This window comes from Dendrobates tinctorius, unplaced genomic scaffold (genome assembly GCF_039654945.1).
Source record: "Dendrobates tinctorius isolate UK_male_01 unplaced genomic scaffold, ASM3965494v1 ptg000089l, whole genome shotgun sequence".
Lineage (NCBI taxonomy): Eukaryota > Metazoa > Chordata > Amphibia > Anura > Dendrobatidae > Dendrobates > Dendrobates tinctorius.
This window is the reverse complement of record NW_027361757.1, coordinates 1,503,813-1,511,144: the sequence shown is the minus strand read 5'-3', so window position 1 is coordinate 1,511,144 and position 7,332 is coordinate 1,503,813. Positions and strand designations below refer to the sequence as shown.

The following is a 7,332-nucleotide window of genomic DNA, read 5'->3' as shown; positions in this document are numbered from 1 at the left end:
CCTAGCACCCAGGGGCCAATAATAACGGCTTGTCCAGCAATAGAGGAAACCCCTAAAAAGAAGCAGATCAGAACAATCATCAGACACAGGTGACAAAACCGCGCCATGGGAACGATTATCCAAAGAAATGTGGACTAGTACTTGGCAACCAATCAGATTCCAGATTTCAAGTTTCAGACACCTATTAGAAAATGATAGCCAGCCTCTTATTGGCTGCCTTGTACTCCGCGTCTCCTCCCGGCCGGGACCGAGTGCACTGCTGCCTATGCCCTTCTATCATGTGGGAAGCGCGGAAAGCCTCTAATCACGTGACCAGAGCAATGTTTGTAAACACAACAAGCTCCGCCCTCCGCACTGATTGGCCACCTGCTACCCTGGAACTTGTCGCCGATGAGATCAGATTTCCTTCCTGTTTTTCCTTATTCTTAAGGAGCCGAGGAAGAAGCGCCCACCCGCAGTACAGGGTACGCCTAATCACGCTCAGTTCTCTTACCAGAGCCGCTGTAAGAGAGCGTTGCCCACAACCAACATGGCGGCGTCCGCAGCCTCGGAGGTTGTTGTGTCCGGAAGTGACGTCAGTAAGAGGCGCGGCGCTCACCTTCGCCTGTGTACTGCATTGGAGCGGTAGGTTTGAACGCGCTCGGGTTGTTTTGTGCCGTTATAGCCGCGGTCTGAGGAGGTGGCTGCCGGTACAGTTCTCCAGGCTGCGGCGCTGTGCTGGCGGGAAATGTCTGTGTGGTGGTTTCTTGTCATCCGGTGCTATGTAATACCTGCCCCCTGTCAGTGCAGGTGCACGGAGGGGCCTCCCTGCCAGCAGGGGGCGGGCACCTCAGAGCAGCAGACCCCTGGCATAGGAGACATTCACTGCAGCACACCAATGGTTATGTGCCCAGGCAGGTCGGGGGGCTATGGCTGCCCAGCCTCTGGCCCCTGCTGCGCTCTTCACACTGCTGAGCTCTGCGCAGGAAGTATTATATGCTATTAAAGAAGGCTTCTCACTAAATCCATCTCTCAGCTGTCCTCCGTGCCTCCAGGGCCCAGAGATATGAGCTGAGTATACCCACCACCTCTATTCACACACACATTAGAGGGTGACAGTGGGTGAATTACGCATGGGCAAGTCAGTGCTGCAGTTAGCAGCGTCTGGAAGGGAGTGGGGGAAATTGCGTGCCCCCCCCCCCCGAGAAGACTTGTGAAGAAACGCCTAGTTGGACTTGAAATAGAGATTTCACATATTGTGCTCTAGAAGAAACAAATATGAAAATCTGCGATGCAGGACAAAACAGAAATGAGTGAGTTTCACAAGGTAGTTTATTTTTCTGATTATAGAAATTTTTATTGCAGTTTAGGTTTTCCAGAACCTGCACTAAATGTAGGGGAGATTAATGTGTGTATGGTCACCTGTCCAGTAAAAATGGAGCTTAAGACCCCATCATTGTGAAGACCGGTGTTGGTCTTGACTATTGGATCCCCTCATATAATACTGTATTTAAGAAATGCAAGCAGCCATTTAAGGCTGACTATAGGAATGATCTGTGGCTGACCACATTGGATTATTGACTGGAAAACCAGCCTGATATAGTGTGTGACAGCAGGGACTAACCTCTCAATACAGAATGTATGTATAATGGGACGAGGGAAAAATCTGGTTGTCGTGGGTTACTGAGTTGCAGAACTGACCACAGACCACCCCCAAAAGGCAGACATAATGGTAGCGCTGTATGCGCCTGCATTAGGGTCCCGTTTCACTTAGCGACGCACCAGCGATCCCGACAACGATGCGACCTGGTAGGGATCGCTGATGCATCGCTAAATGATCGCTAGTAAGCTGCCAAACAGGCAGATCTGTTCAACGATCCAGCGATCAAGCACAGCGGGGCGCCGACGACGAAAAAGCGATATCCAGCAGGGGGGCCGGTCGCCACTGCGTGTCACATGTAGCGGGATCGCAGGCGAGATCGCTGTTGAGTGACAACTTGCGTCACAAAATCGGTGACGCATTAGCGATCTCACTGTGTTAGACAGGGCCTTTAGTCTGATGTAAGTATTTTCCTGCCAGCAAAGGCCGCATCACAGGAGTGTATTTGATGTGGCCCTGCTGCAAGCCTTCACTGACTAGTGTGGTGAGGGTCACCTGTGGCTCAAAGGCAAGAATGACTACTAGAATGATTAGGCTATGTTCCCATGATGAGCATTTGATGATTTTTCGATGTTCTGCACTATTTAGGCACCCATTATGTAAAATGGGTTACTTGCATTTTTTTTAGATATGCAGCATAAAAGACTCACCAAAATCTCATTAATAAGGCTACGTTCCCACAATATGAGCTCTGTTCTGACCACTGGCATGACTGAAGTAACCTTTGTCCAGGCCTGATCAATTGTGCTATGAATCTTATGTAATCTGGATTTCAGTGTAATAAATTTGTCCAAATTCTTTCCTATTGGCACAAGAAAAAAAAACTAAGAAGGGAAGCTAAAGCACAATAATTGTTCAAAACATTCTTTATTAATTGCAGAAAAATACATGCAAGATAAAAACCCCCGTTAAGGCTTCCAGGTACACATAACTTGGCCATTTTATGTGCTAAACTTTCTCAATTTTTCATACTTCTAATGCAGTAATGCAATTTGTTCATTTTTCATGTTTGCATGGTTTGGCGCTACAGTGTGCTTCCTTTTTTGCTTGAATGTATATGAGTTGGTGACTCTAGGTTAAGCACCTGGTCACACTATGCTTAGGCTTGGATGTGACGGTCAGTTTTTGAAATTTGGGTTCTGGTACCCGACCTGAACTTCAACCCAAATCACATTGAAAATAAAGGTTACCCGAACTTGGAAAGGAAAAAAATTCTCTCTTAACTTCAGATATTGCAACGGACCTCTGGGGAAAGTCTGTGTTCGGCGTTAAGCATTGAACAGTAAGGCTATATGCGCATGTTGCGTATTGGCTTGCAGAAATTTCTGCAAGGTTTTTCCATCTCTTGGCAGAAAAACGCAGAGGAAAATCAGAGCGTTTTAATGCGTTTTTTTCTTGCGGATTTTCATGCATTTTTTCATGCGTCTTTGTAAATTTATAGAGCTAAATAAAGATATATTATTTTAAAAAAAAATTGTTATTTAATTTCCTTGTTCAACCTGTTTTTCATTCTCCATTGAAGACCATAATATCATAACATACCATGTTCAAATTTATAATGTTTACACACAAAACAAATATAAGTGAAATATATGGTATATAAAAAGTTAAATAGACACACGCCTATGTAGGAGCATTAACATAATTAACCTACATACGCTGTAACACAACAGCAACTGTGAGAAATCTGCGTGAAACGCAATATGTTTATTTTAAAAAAAAAAAAATTGCGTGGGCTCCCGCATAATTTTCATAACCAGCAGAGGGAAAGCTGAGGGTTGATGTTATATTTCTGTGAAGTAGCCAATAGCCATAAAGGTTCCCAGGCTATTAATATCAGCTCACAGCTGTTTGCTTAGCCTTTACTGGCTAATTTAGAGGGGATCCCCAGAAAATAATTGACATGGGGTCCCCTATAAAATCGAACCAATAGGCAGACAGCTGTGGGCTGATATTAATAGTCTGGGAAGGGGCCATGTATATTGTCATCACCACAGGCTAAAAACATCAGCTGTCAGCCGCCCCACAACTGGCGCATCTTATAGGTGCCCCAATTTTGGCACTTAGCCTCACTCTTCCCACTTGCCCTGTAGTGGTGGCAAGTGGGGTTAATGTCACCTTTGTATTGTCAGGTGACATCAAGCCCACAGGTTAGTAATGGAGAGGCGTCTATAAGACACCTGTCTATTACTAATCCTATAGTTTATATAGTAAATAGACACACAGCCAGAATAAAGTCCTTTAATTGAAATACTCAGACTCCTTTATTGAATCTAAACTAACCATACTTACTGAACGCTTAATCCCCGACACCCTCGTCTCCTGCAAACAATCAAAAATAATAAACCAACATATAATACTATCCTGTCCGACGTCCATTTAATACCCAGTGTCCCACAGCAATCTCACGTGTAGAACAGTCACATCGAGAGATGTGACTGCTCTACCTGGCCTCCGGCGATACACTGACAGGAGGTAATCGCTCCCGCAGTGTATTACTGCGCTGCCGTGAGAGTTCACTGGAGTTCATCAGCTCTGATGCTCTCACGGCACTACTGCTGTGTGAGAACTTTCTCACGCAGCAGTGCCGTAATTGAGAGCACCAGAGTGGATCAGCTGATCTACTCCGGTGAACTCTCACAGCGGCTCAGTTATACACTGCGGGTGCGATTACCTCCTGTCAGTGTATCGCTGGCGGCTGGGAGACATCGACGTGGGATACTTGGTATTAAATGGACTACGGCGGACAGCGAGTATATGTTGGTTTATTATTTTTGCTTGATTGCAGGAGACGCGGGCATTGGGGGATTAGGTGTTTGGCGAGTATGTATATTGTATGTGATTGTCAATGTTTTGATTTTTTTTTTTTTTTTTTTTTACACTTGAACGTAGGCGCCTGATGATGAGACTACTTTCCCATCATCGGCTCATGCTGTCTCTGTTATATGTGACAGCAGACATAGCCAGATGGGAGTAGTAATCCCATCAGACGACGCCTAACTACAATCACTATGGGCTGTTCGTCGCATAGACAGACCCCCGCAGACAGCACCCGCATATTCTCTGCCCACACACATATTCTCCGCCCACACACTCTTCCTCCTGACATTCCCTTTGACAATTCCGCAGCGTTTTTGGCAGCAAATACGCAAACCTTTTTACACCTGCATTTTTGCTGCAGATTTGACTGATTCATTTGAAGTCAATGAGTCAAAAACGCTGCAGAAACGCAAAAAGAACTGGCATGCTGCAGAGCATAAAGCGCTGCAAATACTGACGGAAATTTACGGCTCGTGCACAACACTTCAGGATTGTCATTGCATTACTTTGCTTTAGTATTCCATTGCGTTTTTGCAGCATTTTCGCAAGTAAAAGACGCCGTGAAAACCAGGGCTGTGGAGTCTGTATAAAATGAAGCGACTCCGACTCCTAAAATATATAATAAATTGGGTACAGTAGTTCAATGCAGAATGTGCTGAATATTTTTTCATAGGAATTTGAGAAAGTTATGAAATGTGCTATAAATGACTGTTCTATTCCTGATCTAAGGTTACATTCAAACAAGAACAGGTTCTTGCTATTGTAACGGACAATGCTTCTAACATGATAAGGATATTTAAACTGATGAATGAGAGTAATGAACAACAGCTAGAAGAAAATTTAGGATTCCGTAGGTTTGAGATGGAAGGCCACAGTGCTGTTCATGTAACTGAGGAACAAACAGATATTACAACAGAAGAACAGAAAAATTATACTTTAGAAATAGATGATCTTGTTGAAGGTGCTTCAAAATACTTTCATATTCATCACATGCGCTGTGTTGTGCACACGCTGCAGTTGGCAATAAGAGATAAGGCCCCGTTACATGTATCAATGTCCCAGTGATCCCACCAACGATCCGACGTGGATGGGATAGCTGGGACATCATTAGCTGATCGCTGGCGAGCTGTCACATAGACAGCCCCTCCAGCGATCAGGAACAGCGAGCAAGCTGGTTTCCAAGTTAAAGAGCGGGTATCCAAGAGCCGTGCGGCTCTTAGTTACCCGCTGTTTAACCTGGAGACCAGCGTCGCTGATCTCTCGCTGCCACATGCAGCGATGCGCGCTGGCCAGCGGGAAACCAACGATCAAAAAATGGCCCAGGACGTTCAAGCGCGTTCAGCGATACCCGGCAGGGGGGGGCGGTCGCTGATCCATGTCACACACAGCGATATCGCTGGAGAGATCGCTGTGGTGTCACAAAATCAGCGATCTCGCTGGCGATATCGCTGTGTGTGACGGGGCCTATAGTCTGCAAGAGGGACATGTTGGAAAAGTGAGGAAATTGGTTATTGCCACCAGAACCCCTAAAATTGATTCCATCTTGAAGAGACGTGCTGGGAAAGGGGCAATTGTCGATCAAGCCACTCGGTGGGGCAGCACTTAATGATTGAGCGATTGCTTGAACTAAAACCGTTTCTTATAGATATGACGAACCCTCAGGTAACCCTAAATGAAGGTAAATGGACACAGGTGGCTGAATTGAAGGAATTGCTTAATCACCCATTTACAGTGACTAAAAAATTACAAGCTGAGTATTTAACTTCTGGCATTTTCATAAGGGAGTGGAAGAACTTGCTATTTTGCCTGTCCCAAAGAGGAGGTTTAATCGCAGATGGCATTTCTGCTTCAATGAAACGGAGAGAGACACAGCTATTGGAAAATAAAATTTTTCTGGCAGTCATCGTATACTGCTTCATGATCAACAGCTTACTAAAGGAAAAGAAGCTCTGACTGAAGTAGCAGTTAGGATGAGTGGCCTACAGGAGGACTGCCAGGTGCAAGAGGACTTGGGTCCTGACAGTGCTACTGCTGCCATATCTTCATTCTTATCAGATGAGGAGTTTGACTTTGACAAGTATTTGGATGACATGGAGCAGGCAAAGCGTTGCCGCAAGGAAAAAGATTTCACTCCGTCTCCTATAGCAAGCAGATTGACCATATTTCAGCAAAATGTTTCACTTGCTCTCAAAGAAAAAGAAAAATTCAACCGTTCATCAAAACTGACATGAGGCAATTCCTTTATACCCGGAAATTATTCAAGATGTTCCCATGTGGTTACGGCTTTGCCTCCAACCCAAGTTAGTGTAGAGAGGTTGTTCTCTGGCCTTAAAATTATTAGGTCAGATTTTAGGTCATCTATGAAGGAGGATCTGATGGAGGCAATTCTATTTCTTAGAACAAATTCATAGACTGCACAAATGTTATTTAGTATGTTTTTGTTGAAAACTGTTTTTTGCCACTTACATAGTTTATTACATAATGTTATATATATACATACAATATATATCTAAAGTTGTATTCCAATAAATATATATTATGTTCTATCTAAATATCTTGATTATTGTATCATAAAAATGATTCAATGTCTGATGTTCACATTGTACTACAATACATTTTTCACTTAAATATAAGCAATATATGTTGGAGTCGGTGTAAGAGAAATTGAGGAGTCGGAGTCGCAGGTTTGGCTACCGACTCCACAGCCCTGGCGAAAATGCATCGTGTGCACATAGCCTTAGTGTCCGGTTTGAATGCCGAACTCGTAAGTTCGTGTTCGCCCATCTCTATTGATGATGCTTCCACCATCTGCGCAAGACTAAGGAAATCCTGAAAACATGACATGTAGGGGCTGTGAGTACTGGAGTTTAGGT

The 7,332-nt window shown here is 44.4% G+C and overlaps 1 protein-coding gene across 1 annotated transcript in view; it reads left to right on the top strand.

The window, feature by feature from the left end:
• The first annotated feature begins 471 nt into the window (after positions 1–471).
• CUEDC2 (CUE domain containing 2) overlaps positions 472–7,332 on the top strand; it is a 33,426-nt gene continuing 26,565 nt past the window's right edge. Inside the window, exon 1 of the mRNA XM_073585765.1 lies at positions 472–624. The gene's annotated coding sequence lies outside the window, so the exon portion shown is untranslated. The remainder of the gene's footprint in view (positions 625–7,332) is intronic.